The sequence below is a fragment of the Pseudophryne corroboree genome, chromosome 6 (assembly GCF_028390025.1).
Source record: "Pseudophryne corroboree isolate aPseCor3 chromosome 6, aPseCor3.hap2, whole genome shotgun sequence".
Taxonomy (NCBI): Eukaryota; Metazoa; Chordata; class Amphibia; order Anura; family Myobatrachidae; genus Pseudophryne; species Pseudophryne corroboree.
In genome coordinates, this window is record NC_086449.1 from 334,908,349 (window position 1) to 334,929,717 (window position 21,369).

Consider the following 21,369-nt stretch of genomic DNA (forward strand, 5'->3'; position numbering starts at 1 on the left):
ATAATAATAATAATAATAATAATAATATAATCTAGTGTAATTTACTGGAATAGTAATCATACAGTTATTAGCCATAACATTAAAACCACTGACAGGTGAAGTGAATAATATTGAATATCTCATTTTCAATGGCGGCTGTTTAGGGATGAGCTATATATTAGGCAGTAAGTGAACAGTCAGTTCTTGATATTGATATGTTGGAAGCAGTGTCGGACTGGGGCATGTAGGGCAAACCGGGGGGGGGGGATGCAGTGGTAGGGGTCCATCTTTAGGGGTGTGGCCAGTCTGCAGAGGGGGTGTGGCCTGCCACCTTATTGATTTGACTAACCACTAGAGTGCAACGTCTCGGCCTTTTCACAAATATATACAGTAAATTCAGCTGCTGCATGCATGATAATGTACCAGATTAATAACAGCAATGCACTGTAGAAGATACACCATAATCCAGTATAAGGTAACATTTGTATAATGTATAATTCATGTGCACAGTCTAGAACCTGATCCCTAGAGGAGGAGGGGCCTCCAGGCAGTGGGGCCCACCGGTGGTTTCTCCTGTACCCCTGTGGGCCAGTCCAAGCTGGTTGGAAGCAGGGAAAATGAGCAAGTGTAGAAATCTAAGCAAATTTGACAACTGGGGGGTCTGTTCATCATAAAACAATTGTAACTAGTGAAAGTTTCATTTTCAATTCTCCCACTTCCTTTTCACAAGTTTTTAACAATTAATTATCAATCCTTTATAAACTTATCACTTCCGAAAAGTTGCTCCTTTTGCAGAGACAACTTTTTGGAAAGTGATATAATTCCATTACATAAACACTGCTGCCGATGACACATTGGTTTTTATTACATTATGATGGGGCATATGGGAAAGCTGGGGATGGAGGAGAGCAGGCCAGAGGGATGGAGTGGTGAGAGCAGCGGGAGCTGGAGCTAAGCCGTACACAGCACAGCCAGCAGATAAGGGCACCCAGCATGCAGTTCAGCACCACAACGTGGGGAGATGGGGCCAAGGGGAGCATTTACCAGAGGAAGAATTGGTGACTGCAGCAGGCTGACGGCATGGAGGTGTAGCTAAGTCACACAGAACATAGCATAGCAGTGATGGATAGATCTGAATAGATCCCACCACTATACATGGTGCTACACAAGCTGCCGGCAGATTGTGAAACTGAACGCCATCTCAGAATGGTGAACAGTTTCACTATCAAATTACAAAAAAATATTTTTGGAGTTTGATGAAATACACAATTTCTGCATCCCCATAAAAGTATAGTGAGTGTGGCAGGTCTGTAACAAAGAGATATGAGTGATGTCTCCTTCATTACAGCCTTTATGAAATAAGCTGTCACTACAAACTGAGAAAATTTAATTCAAAAATTGTAAAAAGGGCCCATTTAGTGATGATAAATATGGACCTGGGTCACAGCATTTCCAAAATGTCATGTCTTGTGGGGTGTTCTCAATATGCAGAGGTTAGTATCTACCAAAAGTGGTCCAAGGAAGACAACTTGTGAACTGGCTACAGGATCATATGTGCCCAAGACTCATTGATATGCATGAGGAGCAAAGGCTATCCCATTTGGTCCTATCCGACAGAAGAGCTAATGTAGCACAAGTTGCTATGAATGCTGGCTATGACAGAAAGGTGTCAGAACACACAGTGCATCACAGTTTGCTGTGTATCCACAGACCAGTCAGAGGAATCATGCTGACCTGTCTACCACCAAAAGCTCCTACAATCAGTATCGACTGAACTGGTTGAACTGGACCATGGAGCAATAGAAGGAAGTGGCCTTGGCTGGTGAATAACATTTTCTTTTACATCATGTGCTCATGCGGCATTTACCTGGGGAGGAGATGGCACCAGGATGCACTATGGATAGAAGGCAAGCCGGCAGGAGGCAGTGTGATGCTCTGGGCAATGTTCTGCTGAGGAACCTTAGGTCCTGGCATCCATGTGGACATTACTTTGACATATACTACCTACCTAAACATTATTGAATACCAAGTACACCCCTTCATGGCAACGGTATTCCCGAATGGCCTCTTTCCGCAGGATAATGTGCCCTTCCACATAGCAACAATTATTGTGGAATGGGATGAGGAATATGACAAAGAGTTCAAGGTGTTGACTCCATATTCCCCAGATCTGAATCCGACTGAGCATTTGTGGGATATGCTGAAAAGTCCAAGCCATAGAGGCAACACCTCATAACTTACATGACTCAAAGGATCTGCTCCTAACGTCTTGGTGCCTCCATGGGTCAGAGCTGCTTTATCAGCACAAGATGGACCTACACATTATTAGGCAGATGGCATTAATGTTATAGCTTAATGATTTATATATCAGAGACTAGATATCACCACCAATTTTCAGTAAAAAAAGACCACTTTATCTCAAATGTATATGTTCTCCAGTGATACTTAAGGAAACATTCCTTAGTTCATACACAAAAAAAAAAAAATCAAAAAATTAAATGAATAGTTTTCTGAAATTGAGATGCCAGCAATTAATGTTCATCATGTAACGGCAATTCTGAATATTTTAGGCTGCTTATATGCACACGTTATTAACTGACTGTTTGTGACTCATTTGCTACAACACAGAACCTCTTTCAGCTCCATAGGAAAATGTTATTTCAGCTTTTCATGGTTTTAAAACTCTTGGGGCTGCCATGTAGTGAGGTCCCACAGAAACTGAAAAACGCACTGCTACAAACAGGGCAACTGAAGAAAACAGACTGGGCTGCACAGAAATTCAGTAACATATACTGGCCCATGTGTAAACACAGGGAAGCTTAGGCAGGTCCTGTGATTAGTAAAAGGGTGGCGTGTGCTTGGTGCCTTGTGATTAGTCGAGGATGCTGTACAATGAGGTAGTGTGACTAGTAAGGGCTGTTGATGGAGCAGAATCATTTCTATACAGCATGTGTGTATTTGTGTAGCTGAAAACGAAAGAGTGCTATGTAGGGCTGGGCAGCTCACTGTTACTATATTTAGATATATAATAGCCAGTGTGTTGATGCCAATTTTGATGATTCAGTGTCCGGGAGACTCAGTCGCTAGGGAAAGCAACCACATCAAGACTAGAGACCTGCAGAGCATTACCCATTTATATACTCTCTGTTAGAGACCTGCAGAACATTGCTCCATTAAAACGTTCACAGGGAGCTGCCGCTGTGTCATTTCCTGAGTCTCACAGCAATACTCCAAACACATAGTTCAGCTGCCAGAGATCTGTAGCACTGAACCTATTAAGGAGATGGGAAAAACTAGCTGGTCCTGGAGATCCAAGACTCAACCTCAGCTGAATGCAGCAGAGCCAGCTTCCAACTGACATAACAGAGGAGTGAGACACAGTGACTCCCAAATTACCCCACCTCCCCTAATGTCCTCACATCCCCCTGGTGATGCTGCTTACATCAGGCCAGCAGTGCGGTTGCAACTATAGCAATCTGTCATTGGTTATTGATAATACAATTCTCCTCCAGTGAGCTCCGGCAGCCAATCAGTACAGTAGTAGTGTGTAGTCTCTGTTCTTATTCTGTAATACTGAGCTAGCCTATGCCAAGAAACATTGCTCCATTAAGTAATTCGTTTTATTAAAATGAAGGACATAAATTACCTTCTGTCAGCTAATTAACTCCTGTCTAACTCCTTATTAACCCAGCAGTTGCCGGAGCGCCCTGAATGACTGCTCCATTAACAGCTGCCTCTCAGTTGCTCCAGGATTCTTGTCCACATTGCTGATACTAAACAGGTCCCTCCTCAGGAATGAAAGACGTTTAACTGAAAGATGGAAAATAGTGCTCCATATAAATAGTGAAGCTGTGAGGTCACCATCTTCTAATATGAAGAAACAGTGATAGAAATTCTTGTATGTACAAGTGGTAGTACAACAAAAGGCTCTAACAAGTGTGTGCGAAGGTCTAGACTGCGTTAAGTGCATGCAATATTTACTGCATATATTACGTGTTGTAGCGTTAGAGCAGAAAGATTTTTTGCAGCCTTTCAAAGATCAGTATATGTAAAATTTCTTATTAGTTGTTACTATATATTTACTTAGTGCTTAGGAGGAATATAAATATAGGTCCTTTTTCTGTGTGAGAGGGTCAACCCAGGTCGGCAAATTACCAGGTAGAACTGCTTCACTCGGTAATTTGCTTCCCTGTGTGAAAGGAGGGAGGGGGGAGTAAGGCTGGGACTAGCAAAACGACCCTGCACTCAAATGCAGGGTAAAAGCCAGGATTTACAGTTTTTTCTGAGCGAAAGCAGTATCACAGTGAAAACTGTTAACCCTTTCTACACTCCCTGTCTACATCCCTCTGACCCCAGGCGAACATTGCTGTGTGACTGGATCATGTAGCTCACCTCTGTAATTGGGATGTAGTTAATATCCCGGCGCTCAGGAGCCTGACGATAAGTACTGGGGGTAGGGTTATGTTTAGGGTCGAGTACTAGATGGTAGGTTATGGTTTGGCTGAGGCGGGGGGGGGGGGGGGGGGGGGGGGATGCGGTTAGAGTTAGGCTGCAGGAGGAATGGTTTAGAGAGGTTATAGATCAAGGGGTTGACAGGTCAACATAAATTTTCGTCATGGTCAAAGGGTCGACAGGGTCAACATGCAAGTGATCGACAAATGAGAAGTTCTACATGGGTTTATGATGTTATTTTAGTGTCAGATTTTCCCTTCAGCACGTGGACCCCCAATTAGTGCATGGCTCACTTGGCTTTCCATGCTTAGAGCACAGGTTACTGCTCTGTACTGTAGTCCACATTGAAGGTAAAGTATGAAAAAGTCCAAAAACTGAAAAATAATCCAAAAAAACTCATGTCGACCATATGCATGTCGACATATTGCTTGTTGACTGTTTACCTGTCAAATTATCATCTGGATACCGTTCCGGGACAAGTTAGGCTGCTGTAGGGCTGGGTTAGGATTAAATACCAGGATCCATTGGGAGTTTGAACATCAGGATCCCGCCTATCAGCAGTCTGACTGTTGGGATTCGATCCCAACCCCTGCAATCTGGATCAATTTGCAATGTATAGCAATAGCCTTATGTATCATATTCCTATTTTCCTATAGATTGTAAAATTGTGAGCTGTCTCTGTTATTTCACAGTCTTATTTTATTACTGTTTTTTTTCTCCATTGTAAAGCATAAATGTTAATTATAATGTCTTATGTCCGTCAATATGGACACAGGTGTATCCGTTCAATTCAGTGACAATGCAAAATCACTGAGACATTGGATTTATGTATTTAGTAACATTTATTTATATAGCACCAACATATTCTACTGCAATGTAGAAAGGAGGGTCCGGGTGACTGTAACCACTAACTGATTAAAATGCTGTGGTCAGATTGTCGTTTTGGGAATATAAAACAATTAGAAAAAAGTTGCCTATAAAGCTGGTTAGTGACACATATTTCAAAAACCACTAATATACTGTAGTATAATAAATTAATAAGGGTAAATGTATTAAAGAATAAGGAATATACCATAGTGTATACAATATACAATGCATTTCGTTTTGCAAAACTTTTACTGTTTGTGACTGAAACAGAAGTCACCAATGGGTATCTATCCAACTGGGTAAATAATACAGTCTATTCATAAGTTTAGTCTGTGTTATCTTAAGTAAGGAGTACGACATACAGGAATGTCTTAAGGCTAGTGGGGGCCCCAGGTCAACAAATGTGTGGGGGCCTCACCAGTAAAATTTACTCTGCACCCCACTGCTGTCACTACTTTGCCCCTTTGGGGGCGCAGGAGAGAGAGTCAGGGGAGTGAGAGAGAGAGAGAGAGAAAGAAGGGGATCAAAAGAGTAAGGGGGAGATAGGAAAGAAAGAGTGAAAGAGAGAGAGAGACTATATCAGGGAAAGAGAGGAGTGAGATAGAGAAAGAGGGAGTCAGGGAGAGGAAAGTGGTGTCAGGGAGAGAGAGAGAGAGAGAGAGAGAGGAGCAAGAAAGAGACAGAAAGAGAAACAGGGTGTAAAGTAGAGAGAGAGAGAGAGGGAGGCAGAAGAGAGAGAGAGAGAGAGAGAGAGAGAGGGTGTTGGTGCGAGAGAGAGTGGGTGTCAGGGAGAGAGAGAGAGAAGGAGAGGGGAGAGAGACAGAGAGAGAGGAGCCATAGAGAGAGAGAGAAAGGGTGATGAGAAAGAGAGACGGATAAGAGGGGAGAGTGAGGGTGTCGGGTAGAGAGAGAGAGGGAGAGAGAAAGAGAGGAGCAAGAGAGGGAGAGAGACTGTCAGGCAGAAAGTGAAAGGTAGGAGTGAGTGGGAGAGAGACAGAGGCTGTCAGGGAGAGAGGGGGGGAGCATGAGAGAGAGAGAGAGAGTGTGTCAGGGACAGAGAGAGAGGAGGGAGAGGTGAAGCATATATCAAGGAGAGAGAGAGAGAGAGAGAGAGAGAGAGGAGGCAGAGAGATAGAGAGGTGGAGCGAGAGAGGGAGAGAGTGTTGGAGATAAAGAGGGAGAGACATGGAGAGGGAGATAAAGAGGGAAAGATAGAGGGGAGCAAGAGAGAGAGGGGAGAGACAGAGAGATGGAGGGGGAGTGAGTGGGCGGGATAAAGAGAGGGTGTCAGAGAGAGAGAGAGAGAGAGAGCACCAGGGAGAGAGTGCATCCAAAGAGATAGAGAGGGGTGGTGCAAGAGAGAGAATGAAAAGATAGGGAGAGAGAGAGGGACAGAGAGAGACACTACATCTTACAGTATGGCTAGGATTTAGCACAGGGCTATGATGGGGATGGGCACTTTACAACATCGGCCCTACCTCCCCCCCACGAATCACAGCACTTCGGTGCCCACCTGCTGCCAGGAGCCAGCCAGGAAGCAATAGAGTAGGCCGGCCGGGCCAGGCCAATATTTTCCACAATGTGGGGTCCCCCAATTTAAATTCCCCACCTCAGTGGGAATATGGGGCTTCGTTCGGCATTCCGACTGCCGGCAATTCCCTGGCTGTTGTGATTCCGGCATTCGCATCCTGTATGCTGGGATCCCGACAGCCGGAAAATTAGCTGCATCCCTATATAATTTACAGTGTTTACATAAGACCCCAACTATAAAATTACCTTAGATGTAATTGTTTCTGTTTTGCAATTTAGTGTGATAAGTTATCAAACATTGAAATATATTTTTATGCTGTGTAGTCATGCATGCTTAATTCTCAGTTATTGGTAATGCGGTGCTACTCTTAAGTTTACAGCGGAGAGCGAGTATTTGAAGCATTTGAGTTAAATAAATTCCTAACACTTAATATCAAATTATTGTCTGTGGGTATTCTACTTTGTATTGCTGTGTTGTGAACTGAAATTGAAGCCTTTTCTTGAAAAACTTTGTGAAACTTACTCTCGGGTGTCACACTATTGAAACCTGCTACACCCCCATATGATGGTCAACACTGCAAATCACTATAGATTTCCTTAGTGATCTGAAAGAGGTGCCTGAACCAGGGCCGAAACTACTGTAGGTGTGCAAGAGTGTAGGGCTTTGTTGGAGGCACCGACGCTGTCCCATGGCCCTTTCTTCTGGCTAGCAAGGTGTCCTGCAGCCGGTATCGTTGCTGAAGTGCCACCCTGACCTTTTTCCAACCACTCAGCACATCCTCAAAATGCTCTGCCACACTACCCCCTCTGTATGATGTCACTTGTTCAGGGGGTGGGACCGGCACAGGGCGCTATGCTGCCTTGTTACAGCACTGGCCTGAACTACAAATATATTCATATTATATATATATATATATATATATACAAATTAAATCATATTATACTTAACATATTATGTAATAGGTAGCAGGTCTAAATACTCAACAGATATGTCATCAGGTAATGGTGGTTTCCCAGGGAAGCCATAATACTACTACATGGCAAACTAATAGTGGCAGTGGCGGAACAAGCAAGCGGTGGGCCCAGGTGCAACAAAATGCTTTGGCCCCCCCCCCCCCATCCCATCCAAGTCCACCCCATGGGCAGTGCGCGCCGCAGGCGCGCGCAAAAATAGATAGTGGCGTGGCTTCGTGGGGAAGGGGTGTGTCCACAAAATAATACCAATTCATAAAACGGTGCACAGTAGTCTCCATTCTTCAAATTACGCCGCACAGTAGCACCACTACACCAGGTAGAGACCCTTTTACTCCTTACAGCGAACAGATTCCCCTTTTTACACATAACGGCAGACAGTGTGCACTTTTTACACATAACGGCAGACAGCGTGCCCTCGTTACACATAGCGGCAGACAGCATACACTTTTTACACAATGGCAGACAGCGTGCCCTCGTTACACATAGCGGCAGACAGCGTGCCCTCGTTACACATAGCGGCAGACAGCGTGCACTTTTTACACATTACGGCAGACAGCGTCCCCATTTTACACATTACGGCAGACAGCGTCCCCATTTTACACATTACGGCAGACACCATACACTTTTACACATAACGGCAGATAGCGTGCCCTTTTTACACATTACGGCAGGCAGATTCTACCTTTTTACACATAGCGGCAGGCAGATTCCCCATTTTTATACATAGCGGCAGGCAGATTCCCCATTTTTATACATAGCGGCAGGCAGATTCCCCATTTTTACACATTGCGGCAGGCAGATTCCCCATTTTTACATTGCGGCCAGGCAGATTCCCCATTTTTACACATTGCGGCAGGCAGATTCCCCATTTTTACATTGCGGCAGGCAGATTCCCCATTTTTATACATAGCGGCAGGCAGTCCCCCCTTTTTACACATTGCGGCAGGCAGTCCCAACAAATAAAAAAAGAAAGAGAAAGAAAGAAAGAAAGAAAGAAAGAAAGAAAGAAAGAAAGAAAGAAAGAAAGAAAGAAGAATTATACTTACCCTCTCTGTTGGCTCAGGCTCCTCGGTGCAGCTTCCCGGGCAGTAGAGAAGAAGGAGGAGGGAGGTGAAGGAGGGAGCCGCAGCAGCGCTGTGTTACTGGTGGAGGCGCTGCTGCTGCTGCCCCTCTGCTTCCCTATAGGCTGTTCTCAGAGACAGCCTATAGTGAAGCAGAGGAGCAGCAGCAGCAGCGCCTCCACCAGTAACAAAGCGCTGCTGCGGCTCTCTCCTTCACTGAGAGACTGTGACCTGTTTGTATATGAGGGAGGGAGGGACGGACCCTCCTCCCTCCTTCGTGTGCGGGTGGCCAGAATCGTTCCTTATGACGGGCGGGTCACGGGAGCGCTGGTGTGCGGCTGCGGCATGACATACAATGAGTCATTGTGACTCATTCATGTAATGCCGGCCGGCGGCTGTGGGCCCTTGAGTGCGGCGGGGCCCCAGTGCAATGCACTGCCTGCCCCGCCAGTAGTTCCGCCCCTGAATAGTGGCAATCTTTGCTATAACCTACAATTCACCATTTTCTATTATATTTTATGTATAACATATGCCCTTTTTACCCTTTATCTATTACAGGTTGAGTATCCCTTATCCAAAATGCTTGGGACCAGAAGTATTTTGGATATCAGATTTTTCGGTATTTTGGAATAATTGCATACCATAATGAGATATCATGGTGATGGGACCTAAATCTAAGCACAGAATGCATTTATGTTACATATACACCTTATACACACAGCCTGAAGGTAGTTTTAGCCAATATTTTTTTATAACTTTGTTCATTAAACAAAGTGTGTGTACATTCACACAATTCATTTATGTTTCATATACACCTTATACACACAGCCTGAAGGTCATTTAATACAATATTTTTAATAACTTTGTGTATTAAACAAAGTTTGTGTACATTGAGCCATCAAAAAACAAAGGTTTCACTATCTCACTCTCGCTCAAAAAATTCTGTATTTCGTAATATTTGGATATGGGATACTCAACCTGTACATTGACTCTTTAATTAACATATCTCATCCTACTCTGCCAATCTTCAAATTAAAGATAGTGAATTAGTTATTACATATGGGGGTAAATGTAATAGCCTGCGAACTGTAAACATCGGCGGCTTCCTGGTGAGTCTGCCTGATGTTTTAAAGTAGCATTCTTTTATGAGGCAAAAACAGGATGGACATACAGATATAGGGGGTCATTCCGAGTTGATCGCTAGCTGCCGTTCATAGCGCCGCGCTCAGTGAAAAAAACGGCTAATCTGCGCATGCATATGCACTGCAATGCGCATGCGTGACGTACGGGTACAAAGAGCATTGTGGTTTTGCAGAGGTTCTAGCGAAGCTTTCAGTCGCATGGCCGAACACAGGAAGATTGACATGAAGTGGGCGTTTCTGGGTGTCAACCGACCGTTTTCAGGGAGTGCTTAGAAAAACGCAGGCGTGTCGGGAAAAACGCAGGCGTGGCTGGGCGAACGCTGGGCGGGTGTGTGACGTCAAAAGCCGGCCCTCCATCGTTGGAATCAACGCACACGAAGAGTAACTACAGGACTGGTCTTGTTTTGCTCAAAATGATTTTGCAGTGCTCTGCTGCACAAGTGTTCGCACTTCTGCAAAGCGAAACTACACTCCCGGTGGGCGGCGACAATGCGTTTGCACGGCTGCTAAAAGTAGCTAGCGAGCGATCAACTCGGAATGACCCCCATAGTGCGGACATACAGATATGACTTAAGTACATCATTATGAGATGCATTTTATTTTAAGTTACAAGGATCCTGAAATATGATGTGTATGTTTATGGATAAGTTTTGCACATACCTAAACCAGGTGCAAATTTTGAAGTTGATCATTTTCAAATTTTTGCTCCAGACACACCTATATACTGTACTAGGGTTTCCCTACCACTGTCCTCAAGGCACACTAACAGTCAGGGTTTTAAGGATAGTCATACTTGAGCATAGATGACATAATTAGTACCTCAGTTATTATGATTTATCCATCTGTGCTCTAAAATGGATATCACTAAAACCTTGACTGTTGGTGTGCCTAAGGACTGAGGTTGGGAATGCCTCTGCTAGATTAAGGCTTGTCTTTTATTTGATGATTTAATTTTTATGAAAGCAAATATTCAGTTCATAGTACAGATGTGACAACATTTTAAATACATAGGGGATTGCAATTGTCCGCAAAAACACAGTAATTTACAGTGAGTGAACGTTTTGTGTATATCACGTAAAAATGCAGATTCATGCGATAATTCTTGCCAGCAAAACCAGTGAAACTGTAGATGACAATCTGCCTGTACCCGCCAAAAAGCCAAATTAGTATAGGATAACAGTATAGAAGTATATTAGTGGTCATAATAAAAAAAATATTTGGGGTAGTTACAGTTGGTCAAATGGCTGTTATATGCATTTTATTTTAAAAGTGACAAAATGATAGAAAGAAAGTGTTTTAGGGGGTAATTCTGAGTTGAACGCAGCAGGAACTTTGTTAGCAGTTGGGCAAAACCATGGGGGTCATTCCGAGTTGTTCGCTCGTTGCCGATTTTCGCTATATTGCGATTAGTCGCTTACTGCGCATGCGCAAGGTTTGCAGAGCACATGCGCTTAGTTATTTTACACAAAAGTTAGGTATTTTACTCACGGCATAACGAGGATTTTTCATCGTTCTGGTGATCGTACTGTGATTGACAGGAAGTGGGTGTTTCTGGGCGGAAACTGGCCGTTTTCTGGGCGTGTGCGAAAAAACGCTGGCGTTTCTGGGAGTATCTGAAGAAACGGGGGAGTGTCTGGGCGAACGCTGGGTGTGTTTGTGACGTCAAACCAGGAACGAAACTGACTGAACTGATCGCAATGGCTGAGTAAGTCTGGAGCTACTCAGAAACTGCTAAGAAATTTCTATTCGCAATTCTGCTAATCTTTCGTTCGCAATTCTGCTAAGCTAAGATACACTCCCAGAGGGCGGCGGCTTAGCGTGTGCAATGCTGCTAAAAGCAGCTAGTGAGCGAACAACTCGGAATGAGGGCCCATGTGCACTGCAGGGGAGGCAGATATAACATGTGCAGAGAGAGATAGATTTGGGTGGGGTGAGTTCAATCTGCAATCTAAATTGCAGTGTAAAAATAAAGCAGCCAGTATTTACCCTGCACAGAAAAAAAATAACCCACCCAAATCTAACTCTCTCTGCACATGTTATATCTGCCCCCCCACCCCTGCAGTGCACATGGTTTTGCCCAACTGCTAAAAAATGTCCTACTGCGATCAACTTGGAATTACCCCCTTTGTTCAAAATAAATGCTCTACTTAAATTAGGGTTACATAAAAATGGGAATATTGGGTAATTTTAAGCCACATTAAAACAAATTAACCCCCCCCATGAAAACAAATGCTTACTCCCACACTTGTCCCAATCATAAAGCACCCCAATATACCTGTCCTATACCATGTACCACAATTAACATAATTTTACACTTTGTCACCCCACAAATGACAAATCTTTGATCAAAATAGTTAAAAACTTCTAAGTGCCTAATTAGTTATTAAGGGGGGTGTCCCAGTGGTACTGAACCAAATCCCAGCATTTTTAACTTAGAATAGAGATTTTCTACAACTTTTCACCTGCTCAGGAGGCTGTTAAAAGAAAGTTTAATTAAACCTATGTAGGATTATCGGTGGTAATTTTTTTGTGGACAAATGAATAGCGGATTTTTGCGAGACGCGATAAAAAGACCCTTTTTTATTGCGAAAACAGGATTACGCGGACAATTGAAACCCCCCATAGTTTAAGGCAGTGGTTTTCAACCTTGGTCCCCAAGTACCCCCAACAGTTCATGTTTTCCAGGTCTCCTCACAGGATTGCAAGTGAAATAATTTGCTCCACCTGTGGGTCTTTTATAATGTGTCAGTGAGTAATGAATACACCTGTTCAACTGCTAGGTGACCTGGAAAACATGAACTGTTGGGGGAACTTGAGGACCGAGGTTGAGAACCACTGGTTTAAGGGAAATATAGCACTTGGGGTATGTGTGCATACAGTAAAATATCAGAAGTTTTAGCTCGGTGGTAGATACATTGTAAAAAGAGTACAAGTCACATTAAGTAATGGAAACAAGGTTGACTGTGTCATTGCACTGACAACATATACATACGGTAACACACCTGAGTGTAAGTGTCATGTATCAAACCGTTTTCGTATTACAAATTAATGGCATGCAGAGACCAACATGAGAAAGAGTTTCCCATTCAGCGTGAGTTATAAAAATATAGCAGTGTCTTATGTTAATAAATGGCTGTCGTACCAAGAGCTATGCTAAAAGCATCACCAAACCTATTTGTTAGTACAGGATGGAAAAATGGGGATAACATTTTCCCACATTTCAAAGCCTTTTTTGTGTGTTTTTCTTTCAGTAATGAAGCTTCCAACCAAACTATTCTGGAAATATAAAGATGCTTTTCCTTTAGTTGCGTAAAGAGGCAGCAGAGTTCAGGATCCATATTTGGAGAATGCTTTTACTGGCAGCTGCCGAAAATTGCTAATAGCAGTTATTTGATGCCCTTGGAGGTTCTTGTGCCAGGTGGGAAGATGCCTAATATAGCCCACATCAGGGTAAGGTATGATATTAACTAAATGATCATTAGCAAATTTCCCAATCTGGTGCCAGACAATCTACTATTTGAGTGTTACATAAATCCTATAATCTATGTTAAACCTCGTCAGAAATTATTACAATTTGTTATAATTTATAGGTATATGGTGTGTGTGTGTGTATATATATATATATATATATATATTGTCAAAGTCAGAAAAATGTCTCAATGCACGTTGCCATATTTGCACCGCACACTGGTCCGCGCTGCGCGTGCATGCGCTCTCCCGTGGATGCGCATACCCGCAATAACGTGCACTCGCAGGCGCGGTATGTGTATTTACGGTAGAGTTTATGTAGTCGTAGCGTGCGACTCATTCGTTACAAATGTTCACAATTAATGTAGTTTATAGATCATGGTCCCTTTGATAGATTCTGAAAGTTTGGTTAAAATACAATGTCCCAGAGCTGAGGAATCCCTCTTTATGTCGTACGAAGGGTCTAACAGGAATCATACAGCAGTGTTTGGTACCCATCGGAAGAGTATTTAATTAGCAATATTCCGGTGTTGGTTTGGAGCGTATTAATCGCTCGTGCGAATAGTTATGGACATAAGAAGTTTATGTCCATTTCTATTATTTACACATACTCAGGTATGCGGCGGGAAACCCAGTTTCCCACCCACCTGAGCTGTTGGAAATCGTCACAGCCCACCTGTATGAATCACCCTATGACCTTTTGTTATGATACAGGGCCGAATTCCTTCGGCCAATGGACAATGGGATTGTAGGACCAGGAGATTGCATTGTGTGTGGGGCATAAATAGGCAGGCCGACCACATCCAGCTCTCACTCTCTCATCAACGGTTATCTGCTGATAGCCGGGAGCTGGATATCGAGGCGCAGGCGATCATACCCTTTGTGCGTAAGTTTCTCTCCGTTATCATTGTCTTTCTGTGAGCCAATTTCTCTCATCTCATCTCTCTCTCTCTCTCTCTCTCTCTGTTCTGTTCTCTCATATCTCCCCTAGACTAGGCTAGTATTGTATTGTATTAGATAGTATTGTATTGTATTGCATTTAGGTCAGTGTAGTATTGTCTTTTTGTATTTATTGTTTAGTTCTGTGGTTAGGAAGTCTCTGTTATATTGTAGTGTATCATTTGTACTGTTATCCCCTTTTTACAAGTATATTAGATATAATACAGTTAATAGGCTTTGGAACCTAAACCAGCATCTGTGTATTTCCTATAGTGTTAAGTGTTCACTTGAGCGTCGGTGACGCTCAAGCAGCTTTGTAGTTAGTCAGGTTACACAAGGTTGCACTTACACCCTGTACTCACATTAAGGTATTCAGTGTATTTCATTGGTATAAGGTTTTATCGTAAAGGTATAGTGTTGTGAGCGTCTGCATCGCTGGTGACCTCCTCGTGGTCTCGAGCGTAAGCTACGCCATAGCGAATCATTACCCTAGACATAACCAATAACGTGTCCTGTGATCCCTGGGCCGTGAGCGAACGTGACGCTTGAGCGTCTCGCCTACGGCTGAGCGATCGTTACGCAACTAGCGTACCATTACGGTACTTCTTAAGTAAACAGCGTACAGTGTTCTTAGCTTCATAAAGGGTTGTTTATACGACAAAGGAATTTAGCATTGTCAATTGCGGGCTCGTCCTATACTTCTCACATCTGCACTAGGTAGATCAGCAGACATTATCCCCCAGCAAAGGGTGGGAGGTTGTCTCACAGTGCTGGCGGGATAAGCGTCTGCTTCGCTTAGATAAAGAGTGCTGAAGGAACCCGGTAACCGGAAGTAAGAACAAAACGCTTGTGTCTTTTAAAACTTTTATTTCTCTTCTGTCTTGCGTATACACGCACGCATACATATATCTGCATTTCTGTTTCATTTTTCGTATATCACTATTCCTGTTTGCCAATTTTATAGTTGATAGAAAGTGCTAAAAAGAGATTTGCTGTTATTTAATAGTAGAGGTGATAGTTAAAGTATAGAACAAACACACGGTTTGTCTGAGATACAAGGCAGTCAGTGTGGATTGCGGTAGATGATCAGGGATCATTTACATTGATAAAAATATATTGTGTTACGGTGGATCCTTTGCATTGCATACACGTGTCGCTAACAAAGACTAGCGTACGCAATCCAAAAGGCAGACGCACGCAGTGTTCATTACGCAACGTAGCGTCCGGTTACACTCACGTAGCTCAAGTCACGAAAAAGTTGAATTAGCGCAAAGCGATAATTAGCGCAAGGCGATAAGTAACGCACAGCGGTAGATAACGCGAAGCGGTAAATAACGCAAATCTATTTTTAGAAAATCTGAAATTTAGTTTAACAGATCCTGCTCCTAATTGGTAACACTCTTGGGCTAAAGACAAATTTCTGCGCAGAAATAGATATAGAAACAAAAGTGTGCTTGTGTTGAGTGAGTGTGTTTTGTATACAAAAGTTTATATAACTTTAAGGTGGAACCAAAAGGAAAGCCGGGTACTCGTCAAGGGACATACGTGTAAGTGACATATACGGTGGCTAGGGAGGCATCCCTGGTTAAATAATATTTGAGCATTAGAGTATAGCGGACCATAAGGTAACAAGACCAGGAGGTCATAAGGTAACAAGACCAGGAGGTCATAAGGTAACAGACCAGGAGGTCATAAGGTAACAAAGAGGTCCGCTATAAAAGTCCAGTGGCACAACGCCTGGGGTGTTGGTGCAGAACCCATATAGGCCATACAAGCTCTGGCTGAAGGAATCGCAGCCGGAAACATAGATTCCATTGATCTTTCAGTACATGACAAGTAGTGCTCGTGTACTGAACGATTGGACCGCACGTAATTGTGTGCAGTAGTTAGTAATCTGACCTAATACCATTAGAGTAAAGTGGTCACAAACGCTATCTGTACATTCTGACGTGATTTGTGTAATTTTTTATTTTTGGAAGGGAAGTTCGCTGGTCACTCAGGAACTATCTAACAACCCCAACTTTACTGGAAAGAGTAAGTGTCCTGCGGGTAACCCTCATATGTTCCAGTAAATAAAGGTTCACAGGGGCCCTAGGTTGGGTCCAGCAGCTCTGGCTACAGTGATTGCAGCACAGGCCAACGTGGGCGAGAAGTAAGTGGGGTACTTGATAAACCACCACCGCCGGCCTGCCCAAGGACATCTTGGTTTGTTTGTAAGGGTTCGCTGAAAGCCTTGATATTCAAGGAGGAATAAGCAACGCCTGCAGATTATGGGGGCCATTTGTTCAGGTAGGGGGCGATCAACCCTGGTTCAGGTTGATTCTGTGAACCGACCAGTTGGGTCGGCACGATATGTAATGTGTGAAAAATATGGAATTCACACCGAATCTTTATGTGATGAATGGGAGAGAATGACTGTACAAGACAGGGACAAATTCCCAAGAATAGGTAGCTTCAGTCCAGAAGTGTTACAAAATTTAAGGAGGAGGATATGTCTCGTAAAATCAACAAAGAGACGAATTCAACATCATGATTGTTTACAGTTATGGCACCAGGAAGGTGAGATACAGAGAGGTTTGGCTCTGGCGGCAGGATCTGGGGCAGTCAGGAAGTTGATTGCCACAGCTCCTCCTCCACCATACATTGCAGGAGAGAGGTTGATTGCGGAGAGAAACGCACTGGGTTGTAAAACACAAACTCTTAGTAACACTGTAAATGTTAATGATGTTAACCAAATAACTCATGCAAGTATTAACCCGTGCAAGATGTACCCTGTTTTGAACCTTCCTCAGGAGTGTGATCAAGAAGACGATTCAGCAACAATTTCAGCTCTCTCTCTTGCAGCCACCATAGCAGAGACCACAGTAGGCACAGCGACACCCACGAGATTAGTGAAAGCCCCTAGCGGAGGGATAGGTGAGGTCGTGTCAACGGGTAAGTACGGCACCATGCACTACACTGAAACAATTGTACCACAACAAGCTGTAGAATCTACACAGGAAGAGGCTGTTAGAATTGCTCCTGTAAGGGTAATAGCAGTTCCCAATGGAAAAACAGATGTGTCTGGAGCCACTCCCATAAGGAACATTGCCATGTACACTCCATTTTCCAGAATGGAATTAAGAACAATAGTGTCCGAATTTCCTGACCCCAGGAAGGATTTAGTTGCTAGCCAAAAATACATCAGGGATCTAGGTAACACTGTAGAACCCAACAACAAGGATTGGCAGATACTGCTAAGAGCTTGTTTACCTTCCAATGTTGATGCAACTCAGTTTTTAGCTGATTGTGCATTGGATAAAGATGTACCGCTTACAGACGTGTACAACAAGGATAATGTAAAAAGGATAAATTTACAGCTAAAGGAGTATTTCCCAGCCGTTGTTAAATGGAATAAAATATTTTCCATTAAGCAAAAGGAGTCCGAAACGGCAACAGAATATTTTCACCGGGCACTATTAGAAATGGCAAAGTACACTGGTATAGAAGACATTAAGACCAACCCAAACCATCGGGAAGTAGCAGTATCTGTACTGATGGATGGTTTAAAGGAAACATTAAAGACTAGGGTTCAGACCACGCAACCGTGCTGGCGAGGTCTGTCAGTGTCCGGCTTGAGAGAAGCTGCTATTGATCACGACAGAAACATCACTAGGCACAGGGAATCGCAAAGTGATAAGTTGATGTCCGTAAGTATACAGGCGCTGACCACAAGGCAGCCTGCGTATGTACCACCGAATCCTGTGGGTAAGGCAAGTGTAATAACATGTTTTTCTTGTAACAGACCGGGACACTTTGCACGAGAATGTAGAACAAAGAATGTACAAAGATCTTTTCAACCCCCTAGACAACAACACAACACACGACATTGGGAGCAGGGTCCACAGAGGCGGAGTTTTGAGCCACATACAGGGGAAACAAAAAGATATCCCCCGAACAGAGATTGGCATGCCTCTGGTAGTTCCCAGCTAACTCCCTCACAAGTAGTTGCTGCCAGCGGGATTCTGGGAGGTCAGCATACCCAATAGGGGTATGGCCATACCTGTAATCTGCAGCCAGTTAAGTTGATTGCTAGTCTTGGAAACGAACCAGAAATTGCAATCAAGGTAGCTGGTAAAACTTTAAACTTTCTTGTAGACACAGGGGCGGCCAAGTCAGTGATAAATTCGACAGTGGGCATGAGAACCACTGGTAGGACAATTCCAGCCATGGGAGTAACAGGAGTAGTCCAGCACTACCCTGTTAGCAAACCAGCCGAGATTACAATAGGGCCTTTGCATACCAAGCATTCCTTTTTGCTGGCTGCATCGGCACCAACCAATCTCCTGGGAAGAGACTTACTATGTAAAATGGGTTGCGTCATTTATTGTACTCCTGAAGGTGTATTCTTGGACATTCCTGAGAATCACGCTCAGGAAGTACGAGACATGTTAGACTCCCCATCAAAATTAATGTCACATTCCATTATGACAAATAGGAATCCATCCCAAGTAGAAGAGATGATATCTCAGATACCAGAGTCACTTTGGACAAAAGATGGACAGGACACTGGATTAATGGCAAACGTAGCTCCAGTAGTTGTACAAGTAAAAGATGGTAGGATAGCTCCAAAAATCCCACAGTATCCTCTGAAGCCAGAGGTGGAGTTAGGAGTTTTTCCCGTAATAGAGCGCTTGCTACAACAGGGCATTCTAGTAAGAACGTCCAGCACAGCAAATAGTCCCATCTTCCCCGTTAAAAAGAGTGGGGGGAGGGGTTACAGGCTAGTGCAGGATCTAAGGGGGATTAACAAAATAGTTGAGAGCCAGTTCCCCGTAGTGCCTAATCCAGCTGTCATCCTAATGCAAATTCCTCCCACTGCCAAATTTTTCACTGTTATTGACCTCTGCTCCGCTTTCTTTTCGGTACCTCTGCACCCTGACAGCCAATATTTGTTTGCATTCACATACAGAGGAGTCCAATACACGTGGACTCGGTTACCCCAAGGTTTCATAGATAGTCCAAGTATATTTTCTCAGGCTTTGCATGATTGTTTACAGTCTTTCCAACCAGACAGTGGATCAGTATTGATACAGTATGTGGACGATTTATTACTGTGTTCAGATTCACTGGAAGCATCTCTGAAGGATACGAAACAGCTCCTGTTTCATCTTTCAGACACAGGTCACAAGGTTTCCAAAGACAAGTTGCAATTATGCCAAGCTAAGGTAAAATATTTGGGACACTGTCTAACACAAGGACTGAGACACCTGACCGCTGATAGAATCCAAGCCATTAGAGACATGACACTGCCACAAACCCAGCAACAGATCAGGACGTTTTTAGGAATGTGTGGGTATTGCCGTAATTGGATCCCAGGGTTTTCCATATTGGCGCTACCTTTGCAGGAAATGGTCTCTTCAAACAAACCTGATCGGATTTCGCATACAGACGAATCTGAAACAGCATTTGAAAGACTCAAACAGTGCCTAACGCAGGCACCAGCACTAGGTATGCCAGACTATGGGAAACCCTTTGAACTATACGGAACAGAAAGTGCTGGGTGCGCAGCAGGTGTACTAACACAAAAACACGGTGATGCCAGCAGGCCAATTGCATACTACAGCGCTCAGCTAGACACGGTAGCGCGATCCCTCCCCACATGCTTGCGTAGCGTTGCGGCGATAGCATTGCTAGTGACGAAAAGCGAAGATGTCGTGCTAGGCCACAACCTCACAATCCATACACCGCATGCGGTATCTGCCTTATTGAATTCTGCCCAAACCAGACACGTCTCATCAGCAAGGTTTACAAGATGGGAATTGGCATTAATGGCCCCCGTAAACATCACCATAAGGAGATGCAGCGCATTAAATCCTGCAACATTTCTCCCAGGTGTGCCTGGTCAGACACAAAGGGTGGAAGGTGAGAGTGATGGGGAAGGAGGATTTAATGCAAAGGAAGATACACATGATTGTATGGAATATTTGACCCAAAATTTTACCGCAAGGCCTGACATCAGTGACAATCCACTGAAAGATGCAGAACTCACGTTCTACACGGACGGTAGTTGTCACAGACAGTCAGACTCGGGAGACTTGTGTACTGGATACGCAGTCGTAGATGACCAAGACACCATAGAAGCGGAACCGCTAGGCCCACCTCACTCAGCCCAGGTTGCTGAACTGGTCGCCCTAACCAGAGCATGTGAATTGGCTAAGGGTAAGTCAGCCAATATCTACACCGATTCCAGATATGCGTTCGGGGTAGTCCATGATTTCGGAGCCCTATGGCGGCTCAGAAATTTCATGACGGCAGCTGGTACACCGATAGCGCATGCAGCTCACATAAAAAGGCTTCTAACAGCGATACAGGAACCCGACAGAGTGGCTGTTATCAAATGTAAAGCACATACATATAGCCAAGACCCAGTATCCCTTGGTAACAGCCGAGCAGACGAAGCCGCAAAGCTTGCAGCTGCTACCCCCACACGGACAGACACCACACAGTTGATGGTATTTAATACCATCAACACACAGAAGTTGTGTGAGATGCAGAATTTGTGTTCCACACAGGAAAGAGCAGTCTGGAAGGCAAAGGGATATGGCCAGGAGTCCTCAGGGCTCTGGACGGATGGACATGGTAAACCAGTGGCCCCCAGGGCATACCTTCCATGTCTGGCTGAAGCAGCTCACGGGCTGACTCATCTAGGCAAGGAGGGGATGTGCAAATTGGTAAGAGCATACTGGTGCGCCCCAGGATTCTCCTCTCATGCGAGTAAAAGAGCAATGTCATGCCTTACCTGTCTGAGAAAGAATATTGGAAAAGCAATACCTACAGAACCATCCCATATCCCACCTGCCGGCGGCCCTTTCCAGGTGATACAAATTGACTTCATTCAATTACCCCCATGTCGAAATTTGAAATATGTACTTGTCTGTATAGATGTTTTCTCGAATTGGGTCGAGGCTTTTCCA

At 44.0% G+C, this 21,369-nt stretch overlaps 1 protein-coding gene and 1 long non-coding RNA gene across 2 annotated transcripts in view; one reads left to right on the forward strand and one right to left on the reverse strand.

The window, feature by feature from the left end:
- The window catches only part of CSPG4 (chondroitin sulfate proteoglycan 4), a 228,423-nt gene that overhangs the window by 121,170 nt on the left and 85,884 nt on the right, over positions 1-21,369 (reverse strand). The gene's annotated exons all lie outside the window — the stretch shown is intronic.
- Positions 1-21,369, forward strand: part of LOC134932207 (uncharacterized) — a 134,270-nt gene that overhangs the window by 34,873 nt on the left and 78,028 nt on the right. The window contains exon 2 of the long non-coding RNA XR_010179263.1: positions 13,258-13,456. This is a non-coding gene — a long non-coding RNA (uncharacterized LOC134932207). The remainder of the gene's footprint in view (positions 1-13,257; positions 13,457-21,369) is intronic.